Source organism: Triturus cristatus, chromosome 1_2 (assembly GCF_964204655.1).
Source record: "Triturus cristatus chromosome 1_2, aTriCri1.1, whole genome shotgun sequence".
Taxonomy (NCBI): Eukaryota; Metazoa; Chordata; class Amphibia; order Caudata; family Salamandridae; genus Triturus; species Triturus cristatus.
In genome coordinates, this window is record NC_140580.1 from 67,711,491 (window position 1) to 67,738,117 (window position 26,627).

The window sequence follows — 26,627 nt, forward strand, 5'->3', positions numbered from 1 at the left end:
CCCAACCCCCCCCCAGCCGTGTATGTACGCCCCGAACCCCCACCCGTGTATGTACGCACCGAACCCCCACCCGTGTATGTACGCACCCAACCCCCACCCCAGCAGTGTATGTACGCCCCGAACCCCCACCCGAGTATGTACGCACCGAACCACCACCCGTGTATGTACGCACCTAACACCCCCCCCAGCCGTGTATGTACGCACCAAACCCCCACCCGTGTATGTACGCACCGAACCCCCACCCGTGTATGTACGCCCCCGAACCCCCCCCCAGCCATGTATGTACGCACCGAACCACCACCCGTGTATGTACGCACCAAACCCCCACCCCACCAGGGAATGTACGGACCGCACCCCCACCAGTGCATGTACGGACCGTACTGACGCCAAAAAAACACGTACTGAACCAGGACAAACCATATTTACACAAGGAGAGTCAAGTAGAGTTTCCCCACACCACCAAACATGCCCAACAACCCCACAAACATCACATACACTCACCTGCAACTGCCAAACTGCCAAACAGAGGCCCAAAACTCAATCACTCCTCATAACACACCCACACAAATTTCAAACACAGCCACACCCACAAATGGACCAATAAAAATGGACCACACACACAAACCATGAGCCTTTGCAACAGACCCACTGCTGCCAGAGCCCACAGACGACCCACACCACCATACTTGAACCTCACACTTGCATACCTTCACACAACCACCTACACAAACACCCCCTCATCACATTCACACACACACCTCCACTACCACACCCACACACCCACAACCATCCACACCCACACCCCCACAACCATCCACACCCACACCCCCACAACCATCCACACCCACACCCCACGCCATGTCCACCACCAAGAATCCAAAGTTCACAAAGGAGGAGCTGGAGATCCTTGTCGACGAAATCCTCAGAGTCGAGCCACAGCTCTTTGGGACATTGGTCAGACAGACCAGCATATCCGAAAAAACGGCCATGTGGCAGAGGATCGTCGATTCTGTGAATGCTGTTGGGACCACCAGAAGGACCAGGCACGAGTGCCAATCCAGGTGGTACGATCTGCGGAGGACGGTCAAGAGGAAGATGACTGACAATCACAACCAGGGGAACATCACTGGAGGAGGGCCGCCCCCCAGACCGGTACAATACCATCCCTGGGAGGAGAAGGTGATGTCCACACTGGCGGTGGAGGGACTACACGGACTGCCAGGACTCCCAGACCCTGGTGAGTACACAAACAACTCACCTCACATGGGGGGGATGCCATACACAATCAATCATGCATGCCACCCCCCCCCAAGCCATCACCGGACACAACAACACTCCACAAACACACACATGCCACTAGCGCCTCCATGCCCCATGCATCAATCAGGGCCATGCCAAGTCACAGGCCACACAAAACACCAACACAACACAGGATGTGGTCGATGCTGGGAGTGGGGGCATCAAAACTAACATTGAGCAACTCACAAGCACACAACAATGCCCTCAGCCCATATGGCCCAGGGCACAGCCATACAAACTGTGTGTACCCACACAGTACTGTCTTGCCTGCAAATGGTGGCTGCCATGCAGGATGACATGGGTCTGAAGGCACAATTTGCACATAACAGCAGACAATGAAGATGCATCGCTCTGATAGAGTCTCAGCACACACCGCCACAGCAGCATCCTACACTCAGACACACTGCCCAATGGGTGCCCGGAGAACAGGGACTAACTCACATGAACAAGCCAATGGCCATTCAAAGACCGGCTAACTGTGTGTGCCCAGGAAGCTGGCCTGAGGTGACAGAGAGTGACAAAGAGAGGGAGGGAGAGGGGGAATGAGAGGGAAGGAGACAGAGGGGGACACAGGGAGACAGACAGAGGGAGGGAGTAGGGTGACAGAGGGAGACCGACAGAGGGAGGGAGGAGGGTGACAGAGGGAGGGAGGAAGGGAGACACAGGGAGACTAAATCACCCTTGGGTGGTGTGGCCATGTCCACTCGTCAGCCGGTGGACTGTGTGCATGCAGACCAGGTCTGGCAGTGCCTCAACCCCCCCTTCCGTAGATGAAGACCGGTCCATGTGTCAATCTGTGCACGAGTCCATCCGTGCTGCAGGCACAGACCTAACCACACACCCAGTATACCCACCCACTGTGTCGGTAAGAACCCTGTCACAAATGCTTCAGTCCCCTACCTGCAACATCAAATTGCCTTGGCAAAACACCATTTGGCCACGTACAGTGCAACACGTAAGGCGCCTCTGCATGGCTCGCTACGCCCGCACACCACACTGCTGACTGTGTACCCAAATAGATGCATCAACTAAGATTGTGTCTCACACATGCGTAAAGCCCTGACAGCTGTGGCCAAGGGACATAGCCATGCACAAGTGCACTGTGAGAGGAATGCAGGACAGATCCAACTACCCAGAGGAAGAGTGCCAAATCAGAAATGCATGCAACATGGATGCCACATGTGACACTGTTAACATTGTCTCTCTCACACACAGGTCAACGTCGACGAACACCCCCCAACACTGGGGGGGAAGTCTCACAGGACCAGGCTCCGCGGGATGAGGACCCCACCGCCAGCGATGACTCTCACCACTCCGTGGATGACCCAGACCAACCTGGCCCCTCTGGTGTCCAACCACCTGCAGCACCTGCGTCAGGTACAACTGTGCCAACCACCACCCCCATTCCTGCCACATCCCAGGAGACGTCCAGGAGCCCTGCCCGCACACGACCACCCAGCCAGTCTGCCCAGGAGGGACACGGTCCTCCGGGCACCCAGGAGGAGGCAGGCGGCAACGCAGATGCCATCCCTCAGGGGTCCCGGAGACCCGATGCACCCACAACGGCAGGCCAGGTGCACGTGGGCAGGGGTGGCGGGAGTGGAGGACGGCGGAGGCGCGAACCTGACCAGGCAGCTCAGGACCCGGTAGTGTCCCAGGTCAGCAACATCCTGGATACATACCGGCGTGACACCAGGGGCATGGACCAGATTGCGTCCACCCTCAATGACATCAAGGGGACCCTCCAGGAGATGAAGACCCTGCAGTCCCAGCAACATGCCTGTCAACTGCAACACCAAGGAAGGATGGAGGATAGACAGGCTGAGCTCGTGGCGGTGCAAACCCAAATGACCGGTGTACTCCGTCGGATTGCCGACAACATGGGCAACCCTCCCTGTGGCACCAGGCGAAGGCCATTACCAGACACAGGGAGGGATCAGGAGGAGGAGGATTCATCCGACGGAGCGTCACAGACATCGTCACGGACTGCTTCCGAGGGTCCCCGCAGGAAGGTGGGTCGTCCACGAAAAAGACTGTGAGAGTCAGCAGAACATCACCATCTCCCAGGTCACCTGGCCTGGCACCTGGCCCTCTGGCCCAATAGCAGCACATGACATTCTCTGCCACATGGACTTGCTGGTCACTGTCTGACCTATGTTGACGAAGACTGTGGCATGGACTCTGACATTTTGCTACGGCAAGGATACCAACTCCCCCAGTGAACTTTGGATTCTACACTCCCGCTGTGCACCTCTTGTCATCCCCACAAACCCGTACCCCACCACAAATAAATTAATCACACTTACAAGATGATGCCGTGATTCTACATTATTACAATACATGTGTGTGTCGTACAGTCAAAGCATGCCTGATCTCAGAATTAACTCCAACCATCCAAACCGTGGGGTCGCAGTCTTGCCCAGGACACACATGGGTCCCAATGTCTCATCTGATACAGACATGGAGTACCATACTCACCTGTGCTGGGCCCAACCAGCTGAGTGGTTCCCGCACAACTGTGGCTACAGACACATTCAGGGGAGCAACAGTCATGCGCAGAGGTCAGGGATCATGTGGAGTGACCTGGCTTGCCGCTCCCAGGTATGTCTAGACATGTGTCCCTACAATGTGCAGCATGCTTGCGTCAGGCGGATGTTGAGAATGGTGGCTAGGCCAAGGTTGGATGCATGGAGATGCCAGAATGCAGTTTAGGATCACAGTGCCACATGGTTGTGTTGGGGTTGTGGGCTGCATCATGAGTGTGGGCGTGGATCGAGAAGGTCATCCTGCAGCTGGCTGTGAAACATTCCCCCCATCCCGTTTGGACGTTGATGTGGCCTGGTTGCCCGACGCAGTAGCGGAGCTGTGCAGATGCACTCCGGATATGGACAAGTACCATGGGAGTCGTAAGGCACATGTCCGTAGACTGCAGGGTAGGATTCGACACGGATGTTGTAGTTGCCCTGGGGGATGGTCTCTCTTGCCTTGAGGTGGATGGAACTGTGCATCTTGTGCATAATACAGTTCCCACTCCCTGACAAACTCCTAGCATCTTGTCACTCTACACATAGACACATATGCACCACCTATGAAAACTATGCCAGACATGCCGCACGCACAGTGGCAACAGGCCACCATTGACAGGGAAGAGGCACCTTGGAGACAGAGGGACAAATAAATTAGTCATGTGTGTTGGAATGACAATGATACTCTGTCAACACATACACAGGTCATGTGGATGAACATGTGGGAGCAACACTGGCACCCCCCATTGCAACACATATGCTGGTATCCCATTGACCTGGCACACAAGTGACGGATAACAGCTAAACACCCCCTGCTGCCACGGAGAGGCCGCTATACACCATTGAGGCCCTGATGGGGCAATCACACACCATGTCAACCCGGTGCAACCTGTAGTTTCCGAGGCCAGTGTTACACACAATGATGGCCTCATCACAATCCCCAATCCCCTGCCACATGACAGTCACCAAGTCTGACCATGGCTCCAGGTGAAGCCTGCCCCATGTCATGTTCCCCATGTAGGATCACCATGTATGCAAATGGAACACACATGAACCGGAGAAGTGCACACAGACTACAAACAATTCACACACCCAAAACGACGTGAGGCATCCCTTACCCTAAGGAGATTTCAACACTTGCCCGTGCATGTGACGCTGAATCAGCACATGTTGCTGTGTTCATGAGGAGTAGCAGGAGCACAACAATGCCACCAGCAGACAGCATGCACATGGACCTGTGGAAGAGAGACACACAAGGATTCAGCACAAAGGAGCACATCCGCAAGCATGTACTCAACACGTATCATGTTGTTAACATGACAGGTGACAATGATGACCCTCAGACAACATCCTTCCATTGCGCCATCACTTGAGTGACACTTCAATACACACCACTGACTCACTTGGCAGACATGCAGATGGACACACACATTGCACCACATGCCACACACGGCCCAATGCGTGCACACTCAGACACTGGAACTCACCACTAAGCAAAGAAGTTGCGTATGAGCCGACTCCGCATGTCCTCCACAGCCTCCTCCTCCTCCACATCACTTGCCCCGTCACCAAGGCCTTCATCCTCCACGGGTGGATGGTCCTGGTCATCTTGATCCAGTATGAGTGGAACAGCTTCCTCCACTGCCATGTTGTGCAGCATGCAGCAGACGATGATGATCTTGCACACCTTCACCGGGGCATATGGGAGTGCTCCGCCGGTCTTGTGGAGGCACCGGAATCGGCTCTTCAGAAGTCCAAACGTCCTCTCAATGACTCTCCTGGTCCGCCCATGTGCGTTGTTGTAGCGGTGCTCGGCAGCCGTGCTGGGGTTGCGGACAGGCGTCATCAGCCATGGCATGTTGGGATAGCCAGCGTCCCCTACAAGGAAACATCATGGACAGAAGTGTGTCAGCACAGGCAGTGAGATTGGAAGATGACGCCAAACACTGAACTGCCAGAGTCTACCCACCAACAATACATGCTCGCTCGTTCCGCAGCTGCAGCATCATTTCAGGCAGCCTGCTACGCCTCATGATGAAGGCATCGTGTGCTGATCCTGGAAAGCGAACACAGACATGTGAAATCACCATGTTGGACAGACACACCACAAGGGCATTAATGGAGTGATAATGTTTGCGATTCCTATACACCACCTCCTGTGCCTGTGGTGGTACCAACGCAACATGTGTCCCATCTATGGACCCAATGACATGGGGCATCCCTCCCAGGGCATAGAACTCACGCTTGACATCTGTCAACTGCTCACGAATTGGGAATTTAATGTACTCATCCAGGTGAACCAACATGGCCTCTAAGAAATCATGCAGAACACGGCTGAACATCGTCTGGGACATGCCCCCGACATCAGCAATGGTATGTTGGAACGTACCAGTGGCAAGGAAATGTAGGGATGCCATCACCTTCAACTTGGGTGTCAGTGCACTGGGATACCTGTGGCGCGGGAGGAGTTGTGCTTCCAGCCGGCCAGTCAACTCATCAATCAACCGTTGGCTGAATCTGTAGCGGCGTATACAGTCCCGTTCATGCAGGGCAGCAATGTCTGGCATACGTCGAGGGAGAGGCGGAGCCCTGCAGTGAAATGGAAGGAACACCTAAGAGTGAGCACTGTACAACAACATCGTCAATGCACTGAGCACATGTTACACAGCCAATACACATATGCCACGTTGTGAGTCAGGTCTGTGCCACATTTCCTGGACACGTACGCCAGTCAGGTGACACTCCTACCAAGGGACAGCCACTAACGGAGGGGGGCAAGATCACGATGACATGGCATGAGACTAGCTGTGGGCCAGTGTAAGTGAACATGCACACGCATCACAGGATTCACAGACATCCACACATGTGCAGAAGTAGTATGCGTATGGTACAGACAGGTAGTTGGATGCGATATGCACTGGTCACATGTCATAGGAATAGGACAGGCCACACACATTGCCTTTGAGGAGTACATGTCGAGACAGAACATACATAGGGAGCATGTGGATATGTACTTGTGTTGATACTCCGTGTAGTTGCATACATACACACCTCATGGCAAATCACATATGTGGGCTGGTGTGCGGAACAGTGTGCCATGCCCATCGACACACAGACACATGTTGGCAGCAGCAACTGCTGATGCATTGAACCACACACCTACAGCAAAATCATGGAAAGACATGCCACACACATGACATGGTTGCAACGTGCAACGCAGCCATACACATGTCATGTGTAATATTCCGTGTACCTGGCATCAGGGGACAGGTGCGGGTGTCCGTGACTGGGACATGCAAGTGACTCATGGCTCCACTAGTGTGTACGACATGCACACATGTCAAAGGACTGCAGGGGATGTGTGGTACAATGCGCACCATCACACACGACATGTGTACACAGCTCATCGTACATGTGCTTTGCCCACACCTCAGGGGTAAAGTGCCACATCACATCCTGACACACCTGTGTCACACACATGTGGTATTGCACAGACAATGCATTGGTGTCCACCCTTGGCAATACCTGTCCGCTCCATTCCTGTCTGTGTGCCGCCTGTCACCACTGACAGTTGTGAAACGCACCGTACATACGCTCGGAGTGCGTGTATAGGGTCCCTGGGCCAATATTGCCGCTGGCGTATGCGTACGCCACAGTAGTACGGACCGTACAAGCGCTTGTGCGGTCCGGATCACAATATGGGCGCTGGCGTATGCGTACGCCACAGTAGTACGGACCGTACAAGCGCTTGTGCGGTCCGGATCACAATATGGGCGCTGGCGTATGCGTACGCCACAGTAGTACGGACCGTACAAGTGCTTGTGCGGTCCGGATCACAATATGGGCGCTGGCGTATGCATACGCCACAGTAGTACGGACCGTACAAGCGCTTGTACGGTCCGTACTACTGTGGCGTACGCATACGCCAGCGCCCATATTGTGATCCGGACCGCACAAGCGCTTGTACGGTCCGTACTACTGTGGCGTACGCATACGCCAGCGCCCATATTGTGATCCGGACCGCACAAGCGCTTGTACGGTCCGTACTACTGTGAAGTACGCATACGCCAGCGCCCATATTGTGATCCGGACCGTACAAGCGCTTGTACGGTCCGTACTACTGTGGCATACGCATACGCCAGCGCCCATATTGTGATCCGGACCGCACAAGCGCTTGTACGGTCGGTATCACTGCTTGTGGGGTGCCCTAGGGCGTGGAACGCACCGTACCTGTGTGTGAATGTATGAAAACACATAGGGGACACATGAGGGACAAGTATAAGGGCCTAAATGCCTGATGGTTGCCATGGAGACTGAGTTAAATTTTTGAATTTGAGCACCAGGTGCACAGCAGAAGTCAGTTTGAAAGAATCTACATTGTTGCAATGTGGATGTTGACTGGACATCATTATCAAAACTGAAACCATGCAAAGCCACACACTGGGGTAGGTTTGAAGGGATTGGATGAAACGTAGGATGCTAATGTGACTGACCAATCAATCTGTACTCCTATACATGAACAGGCCAGCCAGGCATATATAAGGCAGCCAGGTCCCATGAGAGAGCACTTGCCTGCACATCCATTCATCCATGACCACTGCTGCTGATAGTGATTCCTCTGGCACCATGTCCAGGACTGTGGAGAGGTCACAGCCATTCACCCAGGAGGAGAACCTTGCCCTGATAGATGTGATCCTCCCACAGTTCCAGAGCCTGTATGGTCGACCAGGGGTTCAGGTGAGTGCAGACTCCACTAGCTTAGACTGTGCCCCTTTTGTGTGACAGTGACTTCTGGCATTGTGTCCATGTGTGACAGACATGCACTGTTGTTTGGAGTGGGTCCCAGGGTGTGGAAGGCCTCATGTCACCCATGCAGAGCATGCTGTGTTTCCTGTGTGCACTCCTCACTTGCATAGTGCCTACTGTGACAATGAATGCAAGGTGCATGCCACATTCTGCCTGCATACTCCTCCTGGGGATGTTGTTTCCACAGTCCTGATGTGATCCTGTGTTCCCCCCAGTGTGACAGGTGTCAGTACCCATGGATGTGTGTTTGTTCAGTGTACCTGTGCTGTGAGTGTCCAAAGGCCGTGTTCGTCCCCTGCACATTGGTGTGTGTGTTAGTCCCCTGTCATGTGGGTGAGTGCATATGGGGAGTGTTGCACACAAGCAGCATGAGGGATGGATATGGCCTGGCCATCCGATGTGAGCAGGGAGCAGTGCTGTGTGCATGCCGTGCTGAGCCAGCCCCACACCTGTGACACCCCCGTCTACTGGCACATGGGCAGAGTGAGGTGTGTACCCGCAGTTGGCAATGCCATGTGATTGTCCTGTACCTGTGTGTGTCTGTGTACTCTGCTGAGGTAGCATCAGTGTGCTGGGGCAGGTGACTGCTGTGAGGTGCTGTACATAATCCTGGTGTAGCCTGTGAGGCACAGTGTGATCCCTGGTCAGTGAGTGTGTGGTACCCCTCATGCCACCCGTGTGCTTTCACTGGCACGTAGTGCATTTGGCCTTCCACAGTGCATAATGTCCCTATGACAAAGGTGCAATTAGTTGCATGCATACCATGGCCTGTTCATAATGAGGATTGTTCTATATGTGTGTCTCTGTGTCTTTGCTCATGTGGATTAATGTATTCTCTCTTTTGCATCCTCACAGGTAGGCGCCATTGCCAAGGGGGAGATCTGGAGGGAAGCCGTCAGTGCCGTGAGGGGTACAGAGGGTCGGAGGCAGAGCCTGTCTCAGGTGAGGAAACGCTGGCAGGACATCCGGTGCTGGACGAGGAGGATTGCACGGCTCCTGCTGGGGGACTCACCTGAGAGCCGTAAGAACCGTGGGCGCCGTCGTCTGACCCACATCCAGAAGCGTGTGCTGGCGGTGGTCTTCCCCGATATGGACAGGCGCCTACAGGAGAGGCAGCAGCAGGAAGGGGGTAGGTACATGTGTGTCAGTTGTGTGTCCCCAGCCAATGTAAGTGTGCAGTTGCATGGATACACTGCCAGGGTTTGATTGTGCAGTGCGTCAACTTCTCCACAAAGTAGCACAGTGCTGTTCTCACTCCCTCCCTTCCCCTCCTTGCAATGTGTTCCCTGGTCTGTCTGTAGCCACTCTTGCACAAGGTTATTTAGGCAGGCAGTTCATGCAGGTGCCCTATGCTATCAGCATCATGTGTGGGGGTGATGTGCCACAGGTATGGGGACCTTGCGTGTGCCATGGCCAATTTCAGTCATTGTGGTGTCCATGTCACTTGGCACTGATTGTGAATCACGACATAGGGGTGTGTCTCCAAAATGTACAGTCTTCCAGCATGCATGTCCAATTGTGTGCCCTCTGACATGATGTGCCTGAGTGGGAGGCCTGCTAAGTGCAGGGACGGTTGCTTCATTTGCAGTCATGTCCATCCTGGACCATGGAGGAGTGTGGGCACTACTGTGCCCTGGGGCACCTCTTCCTTGGTATCATGTGCGTCATCCAACAATATGGCCATTCACTGTGTCTTCACCATGGGTTGGGTAGGGTGGCATTGTACCCTGGGCTCAACTGTTAGGACCTACAGGTTGCTACATGTGTCCACTGTACAGGGGGACCCATTTTGCTTGTGCATACTCACAGTGGGCATTACCTGTGTGTGTTGTTGAGACAATCTGATGATGTTTGCCTGTCAATGATGTGTGGACATGGCCACCAGGGGCTGTGTGTGTACAGTCATGAATTAGTGGAGGCCATGTGTTTCCATCCCAGAGTAAGAGGTGTACATACTTTCTCCGTCTCAATGAGATTGTCTCAGGTGTGGGTGGTTTGTGCGTACAAGGCCTACATGTCAGAAGCTTCATCCTCCTTGCTGGGTTTAGCCTGTGTGTGATGTTTGACTGGACATACGCTCAAGGTGCAGTGACCCTGTCATGTGTGGCCTGGTTTCATGTATTGCCTTTGCAGCATGCGGCAAGAGTAAATGGATATGATTCATGCTCATCCCTTTTTGACGACGCAGTGTGGTGCAGGTGCTGTGCACATTTGTCCCCAGAGGCTGGCTCCTCTCTAAAATTTCAGGTGCAGTGATTTGCTGTTGTGTCATGATCTCCATTGTGTCTCAGTGGCATGGTGGGTCGAAAAACTGTGTGTTCCATGGCCTACATGTGTACATTGTTTTGTAGGTGTTACTCCTGTTGCTTTTCAGGCTATGCAATGTGACCTATGTATATTTGACTCATGTGACATAAGTGTACAGGTGTCTGATTTTCTCCTGTCTCTTCACCTTGCCCACAGCATCGCCGGGGGACACGGAAGGAGACACTAGCACGGACCGGGAGGAGAGATTGAGCACCAGTGCCAGCAGTGCTGTCCTGTCTGGCACATGGAGTGGCACGGAGGCCGAAGGGAGTGAGGCAGAGGACCTGTTGACTGCCAACACAGACTATGACGCAGACGGGTCCGAGGCTGAGCTCCCAGAGGTGGCGGAGTCTGCCCCCCCAGCTGATGGCAGCCCTCCACATCCCCCCGCCACCTCAGGTTCCATCACCGGCCTCCCACATGCTCGTGGCCCTTCCCTCCGTGCTCGGTCCCCACATGTCTCCTTCCTGCCAGGCACCGCACCCCCTGCCCCTGTCACCACTGCTGCGGTGAGTGCGGAGTCTGTGGACATCCTGAGGCAGTTGCAGGTTGGTCAGACTGCGATGCTAAATGTCCTCCATGCCCACACCCAGGTGCTGACCCAGATGGAGGCATACATGGAGGGCATGTCGGCTGCGCAGTCTGACCAACGGCAGTTGCTGAGGTCCATAGACTCCACACTGACTGCAGCACTGGATCTCCTGCAGCGCTGCGTAACACCCCCTACCCCTGCCCCATCCACAATTCCCACTCCCGTGCCTGTCCCACGCACATCCAGACGTCAGCGTGCACGCACCCCAACAGACACAGGCACCACACCACCAGGGAAGTCGAAGCGCACACCTCCTGTCACGCACACACAGGGTGAGGAAGGCACACCCACTGGGTCGGGGGGGAAACGTAGAACACGCAGCCACAGTGGGAGTCCGCATTCCACACAACCCACTCCCTCCAAATCCACTCCCCTTAGCTCTCCTGGCCAACAGTCAGTGACAGCATCATCCACTGCGAGTGTGCCCCCCAGCCCCAGGATGACACCACCCCGCAAGCGGTGGAGGCGGGACCCGGCCAGGGGAGTTGAGTCCCCCACCCTGTCCACACCCTCCCCCAGTGGCGCTGCGACCCATCCCTTTGCCCCCCCCCCCTCCTTGGGGCCTGTGGTTGGATTGGGTGCGGGGGAGTCGCTGGGGGAACTTGCCGACGTGTGCAGCGCCATTCTGTCCTCCACCTTTGGCGCTGGCACCCCCCCTGTGGCAGAATCATCCCTCCCTGCACCCACAACACCTACCCTTTCCCCTCCTGTCCCTGCGGTGCCTGTTTCCACCCTCCCCCCTGATGCCCCCTCTTCTGTGGATGAAATGGACTTGTGAACTGTGCAGGCAAGCTAGGGGACACACGTCCCGATGTGTACCCCCCCCCCCCGGACTTTGCTGCTGGGCTGGCCCATGGCCCTTGTACATAGTGGACATTTTCTCAGATATATTTTCCTGCTGAATAAAGCCTTTTCTTTTGGTTTTGCACACTGATGCTTTCCTGGACTTGCTGTTGGTGCTGGTGCTCCCTGCGTTGGGGTGGTGATAATGTGTTAGGGGTCTGTGAAATGTTGGAGTGTGCTGCTCATGGGGTGTACCCTGCCATCTGCGTGCCATCACAAAGGTCTCTGCCAATGGTATTTGGTCATGTTTGCTCTCACTGTATGGTGACATTGTCCCAAGGTGTGTTCCATCCTCTGTGGAGCAGGCCATTTTCCCTGCAGGGTGTCTCCCAAATGCTGTGCTGTGCTGTGTCTACATTTCCTGGATGTGTGAGGGTTGCCGTTCAATATAGCCATGCTGGCTCAGCGATGGCTCCGCCTGCATCTGGGGTATCACCCTTGTAGGTCACTGAACTTGTTGATGGGGTATATTGTCCTATGTCTGGGCACTGCTGGGAGTGATAGGTACACACCCCTCCTGTGTCTGGGCACTGCTGGGAGTGATAGGCACACACCCCTCCTGTCTCAGGGCACTGCTGGGAGTGATAGGCACCCACCCCTCCTGTGTCTGGGCACTGCTGGGAGGACTCTGCACCCACCCCTCCTGTGTCTGGGCACTGCTGGGAGGACCCTGCACCCACCCCTCCTGTGTCTGGGCACTGCTGGGAGGACCCTGCACCCACCCCTCCTGTGTCTGGGCACTGCTGGGGGTGTTTGGCACACCCCATTCTTATTGCAGGTTCGGTGCGTACGTACACGGGTGGCGCTTGGGTGCGTACATACACGGGTGAGGTTTCGGTGCGTACATACACGGGTGGCGCTTGGGTGCGTACATACACGGGTGGGGGTTTGGGGCGTACATACACGGGTGGGGGTTCGGGGCGTACATACCAGGGTGGGGTGGGGGTTCGGTGCGTACATACACGGCTGGGGGTTTGGTGCGTACATACACGGGTGAGGTTTCGGTGCGTACATACACGGGTGGCGCTTGGGTGCGTACATACACGGGTGAGGTTTCGGTGCGTACATACACGGGTGGCGCTTGGGTGCGTACATACACGGGTGAGGTTTCGGTGCGTACATACATGGGTGGCGCTTGGGTGCGTACATACACGGGTGGGGGTTCGGGGCGTACATACACGGGTGGGGGTTCGGGGCGTACATACCAGGGTGGGGTGGGGGTTCGGTGCGTACATACACGGCTGGGGGTTTGGTGCGTACATACACGGGTGGCGCTTGGGTGCGTACATACACGGGTGGGGGTTCGGGGCGTACCTACACGGGTGGGGGTTCGGGGCGTACATACACGGGTGGGGGTTCGGGGCGTATATACACGGGTGGGGGTTCGGGGCGTACATACACGGGTGGGGGTTCGGGGCGTACATACACGGGTGGGGGTTCGGGGCGTACATACACGGGTGGGGGTTCGGTGCGTACATACACGGGTGGGGGTTCGGGGCGTACATACACGGGTGGGGGTTCGGGGCGTATATACACGGGTGGTGCTTGGGTGCGTACATACACGGGTGGGGGTTCGGGGCGTACATGCACGGGTGGGGGTACGGGCCGTACTTCCAAGGGTGGGGGTACGGTCCGTACATACCCCTGCCCACGCTCTGCGTGCCTGGGTACGGGCCGTACCCATGCCTTTGGTGGGTGGGTACGGTGCGTCCCCCCATTGTTGCGGTGCCGTGGGGTCCGCACCGTACACAGGCCTTGGGGGCGTGGCTACGGGTCGTACCACGCGTACCCCTACATGACCCCAGCAATGCTGGTACGAGCTGTACCAAGGCCTTTCTGACGTGGGTACGGGCCGTACCGCCATTGTTGGAGTGACGTAGGGGGACGCGTGGTACGTTCCGTACCCACGCTCTTGCGGCCTGGGTAGGGTACGTACCGGTTCGCGTGACCATCCACTTCCGTTGTGGCGGACGCTTGCGTTGCTGGCCTCGCCCCCACACCCTGGCAGTGTCCAGGCCCTGATGGTCAGGTATGTCCAGGCCATGTGTGATTTGGTACCATGTGTTGGTGTTGTGTGTCCTGCCCCTGCCCCCCCCTTTGCCCCTGGTTGTTGTGCTGACCTTCTGCGGCGTCTGCGTCGGTTCCTGTACGCCAGGTGGACTGCTAGGAGGGCAGGGATGGCACGTAGGTTCGGGTCCATGTCTGTTCGTCGCGTCCAGCTGCTCCTTGCGTGTGTCGTCCTGATTTCCCGGCAGTTTTTGGCAGCCGGTAAATATTTACCGTGCGGGATGACGTCGGTTCGAATCGTACTTCCTGGTTCGTGAAACGTAGGCTGGATGCGTACCGACGTCACGTCGGCGCCTTTCAGGATCGGAATTGTGTTTAGTTTCTGTTCGGTCGGTGTTTTGTTCGATTCGTACGGAAATGGTGTTTCCGTATGAATCGTACTTGCATTTTCGGATGGATTTCGCACCGGGTACGAGTCGGACGGAGAAAAGGCTCCGTCCGACGGTTCGTACCCGGTTTTTACCGGATCGGAATTGGCACCTAGGTATTTAAAAAAAAACAAGAAATGCAATATGTGTCCACGAGGCTGGATACCATCACTGACAAGTCCAGCTGAACATGATTTGCTGCTGTGGAGAAGAACGTAGGGAAAACTAAAGCAAAGTCAGGCCGACCGGCAATGCACATTCAGTGGATCAGCTGGAAGGTAATTTTCTGTTAAATTTCTACCAAGTCCCAACTTTTAGGGTTAGGCAGCAGCAGCACTTCAAACATCAATTGCAAAGGTCCAGGACCTTCGTGTCACCACTTGGGGGTGTTAGGAGACACTCTAGAAGAGGCAAGGTGCAGGGATCAAGGTCTCTGGAGCTTGTGTAGTTCATAAAGAAAGCCAGCCAACTAGCCCTTGGAGTCACTTCTGGTAGTTCTTGGTTCAAGGAGGTGGTCCAGTTCTACTTCAAGCAGCAAGGCAGGCCTTCAGGCAGCTGGGCAGTACACTGGTAGAATCAGGGCAGTAATCAGTAGGTCCAGGCAGTCCTTCTGAAGTCTTCCAGATATCCAGGAGTGTACTGACGAAGTGGTCTCAGGCTTCAATACATATACCTAGCTCCAGCCTTTGAAGTGGTGGAGACATTCTGGGCTACCCCCACATCTGGTTTTGGAAGTTTCTTCCCTTCCCCTATCAAGGCTCCAAGATGTCTGGGTGACAAAAGACTAGCATCAGTTTCCTTTGTGTGTGCTAGAGGCAACCCCCTTTAGAAATGTAAGTGGGGCAAGGAACAGCTCTGCTCCCAGTAATCCTGGAAGGATGGCCTATCCTGCCTACACCCTTAGCCCTTTGTCTTACTATCTGGTTGGAATACACAAACCGCAACAGCAGAACCCCATAAACATCTTTGGGTTTTTACTTTATATATATTTTTTCAAGTATAAATGTGTTCATAATTGGTGTAATTGGTTTTATTTACTATTGTTTCCATATACACAGAACTTCCTTTTTCATTTTTCTAACATTAATCCAATTGAGGGACCAAAATCCGCTTTTACAGTCCATTATCTAAATTACTACTGTGACCTTATTATTATGAAATTGTTCCGTAATTTCCGATGATGTTTTTTCATGTCTTGTCCTTAATTCACTGCTTTCAGAATTGGGAACACGGATTCCAATTACCATGACCCGCAGTACTTGTACATCACATGCATGTTACATACAGACGAACGTATATGACATAATGCGGAAACATCCTAAAAATAATGCATTTGTTGTGTTTCTTTCTTCCACTACAGGGCAGTATGGAAGTATTGTATAGATATATAGAGACTATACTCTATTGTAGTGTCAACTCTGTAGTTTATTATCCCCACCACACATGGATTTAATAATCAACTGCATAGGTATAGTAACATGTGGTAACTACTCGCCCTCATGCTAGGTGCTTGTATATCTAACACAGCAGCAGACTGAAGGAGCCTATCTGTGTGTCTTGTCTGTCTGTTTATTAGTTAAACAATGTTTTGTTCGGTCTCTTTTCTGAAATGGAGACTATATACTATTACCTCACTTAGTAGCTTCTAACTCTCATATGTACAAGTTGAGACCCTTCGTTCTTCCATATCATCAATAGGCCATTAACCTATAAGACTACTATTCAGTCTGACTAAGACATTAGAGTTTTCAATGAATATTTTCTTTGACAAGTTGGTTATTTACTATATGATTAGTGCGTGAATACAGAGGAGATGCCCCCCATTCTGAACCATGAAGCCTGAATTTTTCCCTAAGTTGGGTAAGTGACCATGAGAATGGGTGTGATTATGCTTGCCAGCTGTATGTAAACACACTTTACTTGATTTTACAGTATCATCTTTCACACAAGGATCCCTCACCCCCTCTAGAAGTATACAGTATTCATTCCTGGAATGAGTATTACAAATAAATGTATGCTTTTATGCGGCAACACACTCTGTTGTGAGCATATTTGTCAATAAAAGAAACCCCTTTTTTATTTTTTCTATTTATTTTTTCAAGTAAATATTTTGATTCCTTTAGAAAAATAATTTGGTTCGGTCTGTCCCTACAGATTCTTGTACTAAATAAGAATCAATAGGTATGAGAGCTTTGGCTTTCTTTTTCTGCATGGAATGCATGTATTATATGAGTAGGGAGTTATTTGGTCCGGATAAAGACCTTTGACTGGCTTTGGCATTTTTATTATGTCAAAACATGTTATCTTAAAGTGGTTAGGCGAAACATTATCTTCTACCTTTATACCCCATTATTTTTAGTAACATATACCAGAGGTACCCATTAATAAAGACATTTTCTTTGGGTATACCCGTAGGAATTTGTAGCTCATGATCTGGACCTTTGAATTTGTCCTGCAACAAAATATCTAAGAACTACCAATATTGTTTGGTTGAGTCCATTGGAGTGATACTGCTCTACTCCAGTGTGAGAGGTTTAATATGATGAAGCATGCCTTGATAAGTTATGGATGAGGTGACCTGTAGGTCAAGAACGTATTTTATATTTAGGAATAGCACACAATTTATTTATCTCTTCCAGTAATCAAGTACCTTATGTGTTAGGATTTTGTAAACAGGAGGATGTACTTGGGTCTTTTTTCCTCCTGACTCTCCCTTGGTAATTATATATTAAAATATGACTTTATTATTATTAAATGGTATTTTAAAATGCAAATCATTTAAGCTCAAAGATAATGTTTATACCTGCTCCCTATTAAAAATTAGCATGTATTAAAGCTAATAAGATAACTTTATTTTATTCAATGGGAGGGATAGGCCTTGCAAGAGTGAAAGACGAATTTAGGTGCATTCACACCCAGGACATTTAAAACTTAAAAGTTACTTCCTACTTTTCAGAAACAATGCACCCTGCTCTACAGGCCTTTAGGGCCTACCTTAGGCATGACTTATATGTATTAGAAAGGAAGGGTTATGCCTGGCAGAAGGTTTCTTTTGCCAGGTCGAAATGGCAGTTTAAAACTGTGCTACAGGCTGCAGTGGATGGCCTGAAATAAGTTTTAAAGTGTTCCTTCAGTGGGTGACACAATGAGTGCTGCAGGCTCATGAGCAGTATTTAAATTACATGCCATGGGCATATATAGTACCTCTTTTACTAGGGACTTACAAATGGACTAAATGTGTCAATTGGGTGTAGGCCAATTTTACTCGGGATTGACAAGTAGATTAAATGTGCCAAATAAGGTGTACACCAATTTTACCAAGTTTAAGGGAAAGAGCGCAAGCACGTTAACTCTGCTTAGCAGTTGAAAAGTGCACAGAGTCCTAATTGCAACACAATCAAATTCAGAAACTGAAGGGGTGAAGGCAAAAGGTTTTGGAAGGGGACTCTGCAGAGAAGGCCAGGTCCAACATTATATGTTTTTTTCACACAACAGGTGGGCAACGGTTGGGAGACCGTAAGGAGGAAATATGGATATATGGACAGAGACAAGTCTACAATGAGTTGGTTTGCTAAAGGGGGGATAGGATGAAAGGATCACTGGAAATAAAGGAGTTGGGGGGCGATCAGACATATTGAACATACATGTGGGATAGAACGGTCTTCTGCAGATTATGGGTGTAGTACTCTTAAAAATTATTAAAAAGGATTTGAGGACAGTCTAGGAGTAGTGGCCAAAGGCTCAGATTTGGTGGACTCAATTACTTCCAGGAACGGGTTTGCAGGGGCCAAAAACCCGGAGGCAATTAATAGATCCAGGAGGGAAATAAACAGGAAGATTTTGGGGGTTTGCAGGGCACAAGGATTTGAGGTTTAAAGGCCCAAGAAACCGTCTATGAAAAGCCACAGTGTTGCTTTAGGAGGATGTGGTGCACCTGAGGAATGCACAATACTTAAAGGGTTTGAGGAGGATTTGGGACTCTGAAATAAGACAAATGAACAGCTCTGGTTGATGTGGGGTGGGGACAGAAGCACTACCTAGAGCTAGGGGTACTTTTGGTGACAATCAGAAAGACATCCCCAGACAGGATTTCGGGTATTAGGGTCCCAGGGAAGGTTAAGAGGCATGGAGTGAACAAAAGGATGGCAGGCTTGGTTCATGGATGGGCAACCTTGTCAACTCGCAAAAGCAAAGAGGGCTAGGAGAAATGCAAGAGGAACCTCAGGGATGCATAAAGATGGTTATGGGACAGAGGAGGTAAAACTGGTAAATTTAGAGGGGACATGAACTATTTAAGGGAGGAGAGATGGGTTAGTATATTATTGTTGCATTCACTGTTTCCGGCATTCATATCTTCCAAGGTTTCAGATTTCCATGCGTGACATTTTCATAATTTCTGTGTAATTATGAGTGACATTTCAACTGCTATGAGTGACACTTTCTCACAAGCAAAATCAAGCAATGAAGACAAGGGAACTAGATAAATATCAGAAAGGGCACCAATTTGAGCAACAAGAAACTCTTAGACTGTCAACCTTTGAAGTGGCGCTGCTGCCTGCTGCTCTGTGTCATCAGTCACTCTCTGTAAATCAAGCCATCACAGAGGAGGGGGCTGGGGCCCAGGAGTAGCAGCAGCCAGTAGAGTAACAGGGCTCGGCTAACCCTTGCACACTCTTGCTTCAGAAGCCGTTTCCTCCCTCCTCCTCCCTCTATCTACTGTGCATGCATGGGTGTCCGCAGGGGGGGGCAAGGAGGGGTGCTTGCCCCCCCTGGAGAGCCCCTCCTTGCCCCCCTGCGGCCGCCCATGCTTTTACGGACGCCTTTTGTCCGTAATTACAGGCCCTTCAGGGAGCAGAGGTGTTCCCTGCCAGAGGCCTCAACTTCCTGATGGTGCGCCTCGCACGCCTCCTCGCAGCCCCTCCCTCCCATTGTCATTCTGTCTCTGGCTGATTATCACAAACAGAATGACAATGGCCAGTTTGAGCTGCGCGCCACAAGTACCAGTGGTTAGGTATGGACACCAAGACCTCCTTTTAACACTGTGTTGCCTGAGAGCAAGGGGTATTCTGAATGAAGCTCTGGGGGAGTTGATGCATTATCCTCCCAAGTCAAAAATTGAGGTTGCAGCATAGCCCGTATTTCAGATCCCACTAAAACGTACACAGACTCGTGTCAATAACATATCTATCTGCCAGTATGCACCCTATCATGTCTGGCAGGACGTCCTGTCCCTGTGTTTCACTGCCTCATATCCCCCTGTAACCCACTCCCCACGCTCACTGCCTTATATCCCTCTGTACCCCACACCTCGCGTTCACTGCTACAACATATCCCTCTGTAACCCACACCTCGTGCTCACTGCCACAACATAACCCTCTGTACCCCGCACCTCGCGCTCACTGCCACATATCCCTCTATATCCCACTCCTCACACTCACTGCCTGATCGCTCACTTTATCCTGCCATTCATCTTCTACGTGTTCTCTCCCCTTCCACTCGTTCTACCTCTGCTCACCCTCTTACTTCTTTTAGTACCTTACTCTTTTCTCAATACCTCTACTTCTTTTCCTCTTCAGTAACATCTCTCTGACACATCTCTGCACTTCCTTTATATCAACATGCCCCTCTACCTCACCTGTCTACCTCAGTCTTTATTATTCCCTCTCCCCCAGCTGTCTCTACCTGTCTCTGACACACCTCTCCCTCTCTCTACCTGGCCCTCTCACGTTCGACTGCGTTATTCTCCCCTCACCAGCTTTGATTTACCTGTCTTTGCTCCTGAATCTTTTTCTTCTACACCTCACTTCTTGTTCTACCCTTCACCCCTCGCTACCCTTCTGTTTGCCTCACTACGGTCTTTACCCGACCCACCTTTCAGTGCCTTTTCCCTTTTCGCCTCCCTCCCTCACAGCGCTCTCCTAGCATGCATGTTTCTCCCCTCACCACCATGCCTGCCTCTACCCCTCCTTACCTTTCTAACCAGCCTAACTTTCTACCTTCCTGTTATTCCTGGTAGTGAACCTTTCATTTCACCCCTCCGGTTGTATTACTTACGCATTCAAATTGAGTAGGTCATTGATGTGCTCCCAACACGACATCGAGACCCAGTCCCCTAGCCTCTCAACATGCCCCGATATAACAAAAAGCATTGGTGTAGCCAATAGGTCTCGCCTTTGGGATCTGCTGCAGAACTAAGGGGCATATCAACAACAACCGGCGATAATTATCGCTGAGCGCACTTAGCGCTCGGATAATTATCGCCGGCTAGCGCCGATTTTTATCGCTGAGATAGCGTGCTATTAGCAACGCTTATCTCATCGGCGATAAAAATCCTAGCGCTAACTGGCTAACGTGAGATTATCGCTGGAAACCCAGCGATAATCTCACGTTAGCTAGTTGATAGGGACTCACAAACTTAGCCATGATATCCACCTTCCATAGGATATCATGGCTAAGTCAGTCCTGAAGCAGGCGTAAGGAAAGTAGCGATAACAGGGGTTATCGCTACTTTTCCTGACGCTATGCTTGATAGCGTTAAGCTTGCTGATAGGAGAAATGTCGCTCAGCGACATTTCTCCTGTCATGCCAGGTCAGGAACGCCCACTTTGCATCTCATTAGAGATGCAAAGCTGGGCGTTAGGAATCCTGACGCTAAAGCAAGGGTTCACGCGTTAGCGTGACCTTGCTGATTAGGCGATAAAATTATCGCCGCTTTTCGGCCGAAAACGGCCGCAAAAGTGGCGATAATTCTTTATCGCCTGCTTGTTGATATGCCCCTAAATACTTGTAAGGTCCCAAAGGCGAGACCTATTGGCTAGGCCAATGCTTGTTTTTCTCAGCTTGGCCTGAGCATTACCCGATTCTGATTATCTGCCGTTTTAGCCCCGCCCCTATTGATTAACATTAGCCACGCCCCTTCATTTGCGAGGTTAGCCCCCCCCCGGAAAAATTTCTGCGGACGCCCATGTGTGCATGAGTGCTGCAAAACAACAACAGTGTCCACTTTCTACTTCTCCAGTTGTGCCTCTGGCAGCTGTCCCCCCTCTCTTTCTCTTATTCCCTCTCTCTCTGTTTCTCTCCTGCTCACTTGCTGAAAACCATGACTTCAAGAAACTGCTCCTACCCTCTCTTTCCTCTCCATTCCGTCATTCGTTCCCCCGTGAAATTGATAAAAAAATAAAGAAACACTTTTGCTGGAAAGGTCATCTTTTTTTGTCATTTTACTATTTCAAACTGCAGCTTCAGGAAGGAGAGAAAAAAAGTTTAAAAATACCAAATGTAACTAAATTACTAAATAAAGCAAGACACAGTGATCGCAAAGTGACTAGATTGGTTTTATTCACACCCAAACACATTAGCGACACTTTTAAAGAGTTTGCCAGTGAAGCGCTACTTTTGTTTTCTTGTCTTTCTGTGAACTACATTGTTTTCCCCAGGTGGGAAAGTTTACCACTCCTGGCAAGTCCTGCACTTGCTGAAAACCATGACTTCAAGAAACGGCTCTTACACACTCTTTTCTCTCTTTTCATTCATTTGTTTCGCTGCCAAATTGATACAAAAAATGAAAGAAACACTTTAGCTTGAAATTTCATTTTTGGAGAGAAAAAAAGTTTTCAAATATAAAAATTAACTAAATCACTAAATAAAGCAGGACAGAGTGGTTGCAAAGTTACCAAGGGGCATATCAACAACAACCGGCGATAATTATCTCTAAGCGCACTTAGCGCTAGGATAATTATCGCCGGCTAGCGTGAATTTTTATCGCTGAGATAGCGTGCTATTAGCAACGCTTATCTCAATAGCGATAAAAATCCTCACGCTAACAGGCTAACGTGAGATTATCGCTGGAAACCCAGCGATAATCTCAGGTTACCTTGTTGATAGGGACAGGCAAACTTAGCCATGATATCCTCCTTCCATAGGATATCATGGCTAAATCTGAAAAATACCAGACGTAAAAAAGCAGCATTAACCACGGTTAGCGCTGCTTTTTTTGTCTTTAACAGGGTTTGCGACATTCTTGATAATAGGAGAAATGTCGCTTAGCGACATTTCTCCTATTATTTTACTCTGAAACGCCCCCTTTGCATCTCATTAGAGATGCAAGGGGAAGCGTAGAGTAAAAGGGTGCTAACATGCAAATTTGCATGTTAGCACCCTGTTGTTGATAGGGCGCTAGTTTTATCTCTCCTTTTTTGGCTTTTAAAGCCAAAAAAGCAGAGATAAAGCCCTTGTTGATATGCCCCCAAATTCGTTTTATTCACATCCAAACACATTAGCGCCACTTTACAGAGTTTGCCAGTGGAGTGCTACTTTCGTTTTCTCATCTTTCTGTGAACAAATTGCCTTCCCTGGGTGGAAAAGTGCACCAGAATCATCTCAGCACAAGCACAGCACCACCTCAGCACCAGCGCAGCACCATCTGAGCACCACCTCAGCACCAGTGCAGCACCACCTTCGCGCATGCACAGCACCAACTCTGCATCATTGCAGCACCACCTCACTACCAGCGCTGTTTATGGTCGTCCCCCCAAAAACAAAACAAAGCTATAACAAACAAGAATTGGAACAGGCAGGAAGAAATTGCCAGCATTGCAAGAACAAATAAGCAGAAGACATTTTTTATGTTAATTCTTTTTTTAATAGGGTCGTTCAGTTCTATTAAATATATTCTTGGTTATATATAAAATAACAAAAATGGTTACAACGCTTTTTCATTAAAACCTTTCAACATGCTGCATAGCAGCCACGCTGCTCTCCACCATAGCTTAAAGACATTGACAAAGCCATTAGCTCTGGGTAAGCACTTATAAGATCCCATAGGTGAGACCTATAGGTTATGCCAGTGTTTGTTTCTGATTCCTCTCATGCAATGCTCACTCCCACCGGATCAAACTCCAAAACTACCATCTAGCTTAAATCTGCTGAATGTTCTAAGAAAGCAAGTCCACGGACTTTCCAGTTTCTAAATGTTAAACACTGCTGCCCTCTGTTGGCAATTTTATGGAATCCTGACTACTACATTTAAACTCTTCCGGTTGAGAAAGAAAACTATACTAACCAAAAAGGATAATTCATACAAGGTACAACACACTTTACAGAAGTATTCATTGTTCTTTATCAGATGGCAGTGGTGCAATGTTCAGGACACAAAGCAGCTTTGATCATCATTTTGTTACACACATGAAATCGCATACATCTTTATTCATTGGCCCTCCAGTTCAAATACAAAGTGAACCAGGAATGGCAGTCCACCTTGGAGCTGAGGTTGTCTTCTATCATTGTCAGTGTAGGTACAAAACAGAACTGAATATACTAATGGCGAAAAAGAAAAAAACATTTCTTTAAATAAAATGCTTCAGTTTGAAAAAAGAAAACAGAATGGACATTCACAAATGCAATGCTGACAACATTGCGATACTCTGCAAAAGCCCTCAGTGCTAGGTGGCTGTAGCGAAGACATCTGGACACAAAGCTTGGCAGTAGTTGCAGGCAGGCTCATGGCAGAGATGCTGGACTTGTCACACATCAGCTCTTCGAGTACTCCTTTCCATGATCAAGACAAACTTAGCACTGGAGCTAACTGGGATGGCGTGCAGTGCCGGCTCCTCCACAATGGCGGAGGAGCGTCGACCCAATACCTGGCTCCGAGACAGCAAATGAAAAATAAAACAGTGTTCTTCATCGTTTTATTTTGCATTTGCCGGCTCTGAGCCAGCGTGTTAGGGAGGGGTGGGGCCGAGGTGTGGGAGGGAGGAGGAGTGCTAAGTGCACTCCCTAAGGGCTCATGTGTGTTTGGCCGGCCATCTCAGGCCAACCAAACACACATAAGTTTAAGCCTACACACGTGCACTTAGGTAGTAAACCCCACAGACTACCTGGCCTGAGCAGAGTGTCTTTCTAGCCCACTCAGGCCAATCCCAGCGCTGCTCTGCAGCAAGGGGATTGGATAGAAGTCTGTCCCAGGGGCTGCTGGGACCAGGCAGGAAGAGGAGAGGATTCACGATGTGACGCAATGCTGGAGGCGGCCGGCAGCTAAAGGTAAGTTTTTTTTAATGTAGTATTTTGTAATGTAGTGCCCCTTACACAGTGGTGGTACCCCCCCACAGAAGATAAGAGTCGTGGTGGTGGAGTTGAGGGGTATTTATTACAAAATACAATCATCAGCAGGAGCGCCGGTACGGAGCTCCGATCCCCTTTTGAATCGGCGCGCTAGTGCCGAATCCAAGATGGCCGCCGCCGGAAGTCCGGTGACGTCGCACGTCGTGCGAGCCGCGGACTAGACCGCAACACCACATCTCCCTCCTTTATAAACACAACGTTCCATGTTCCCCTTCGCACGTGCACAGTCTTACTTGTGGTCCAGGCTGAACTCTTCGAATCTTCGTGGCAGCATTATTCTCCTCCCGCAGCGTGTTCTCCTACCTCCTGTGCTCGCGGTTGGAGTGGTGCCCCCCCCACTCGGGGATGCTGCTCCACTCGCTTCATCGAGTTCAGGACCACCCAACTCTGTCTCTAGCGCTGTCTCTTGGTCTCTAAGTCCTGGTGTCTCAACTCCCCCTCCTCTTGGACTCCAGGCCTCTTGAGAAGAGCCTCCCGCTTCTTCTTCCAGTCTCCTCCTATCTCCCTTTGTCGCCGGTGTGGACTTGGTTTTGTCCATGTTGTTCAGTTCTGTTCTGTGCTCTGTCTCCTCGGCCCTGGTACATCTTGCCATACGATCTTGGGCCCATATCTTCCCGTCGCTCAGTAAGGCCGATGTGGAGTAGGGTTCCACTACTTGGAATGGGGGCGTGAATTTGCTGTCCCCCTTTCTCCCGGGTGTTGGGAGCTTCACCCTAACCCACTCTCCTTTTTCCAGTGCGACTTCCTTGGTGTTGTGCCTCTGGTCATAGTAGTTAGTGTACACGGCTTGCGCCTTCTCCAAGTTCTTGCGCACCACCGCCGGTGACCAATGGCTCTGCACGGTGAGCCTCTTCCATGCCACGTTGTCTCGGGTGAACGGTTCTCTTCCTCTCAGTATTCGGAACGGGCTGTAGCCTGTGGAAGAGGGAGTTATCCTGTAAGCCCATAGCAAACGCTTAAGTTCCTTCTCCCAGCTTGCCCCTTGTCCGATTGCCGCTTGCACCGACCCCATTATTACTCTATTGAATCTCTCCACTGCTCCATTCCCCGCGGGGTGGTAGACGGGGGTGCGTCTGACCGTTATCCCATTTCTGTCCATGAAGGCCTCCCATTTGGTCGACGTGAACTGCGGGCCGTTGTCGCTTAGGATTCCCTTGGGGATTCCTTCCCTGATGAATATGTCCGTAAGGAATCCTAAGATGGTGTCTGTCTCCGCGTTCTCATCCACATGGATTTCTGGCCACTTCGAGTACCTGTCCACGACTACAGTGAGGTACTTCTGGTTGCCACTGGCGTCCTGTATGGGGCCTAGGACGTCTATTGAGATTTCTTCCCACGGATTTTCCGGACACTCAAAACGTCCCAGTGGTGGACGCAGCATCCTTTGTGTCTTGTCTGCATTGCTGCACTGTTCGCACGCCCTGACGTGTCGTTCCACCGCGAGGTCCAACCCTGGCCACCAGTAGTCCTCCTTCACTCTGCCCTTTGTTTTCACGATTCCCAAATGCCCTTCGTGGGCCAAGGCCACCACTCTAGGTCTCAACGCCATCGGAGGAACTACCTTGTTGCCCCGGAACAGGAAACCTGGGTCGTCTCCCAACGACAGTTCTTCTCTGATTTCCCAGTACTGCTTGAGTTCTTCTCCGAGTAGCCTCTTCTCCGGCCACCCTTGCGTCACATACGTTTTGACGGCCTTCA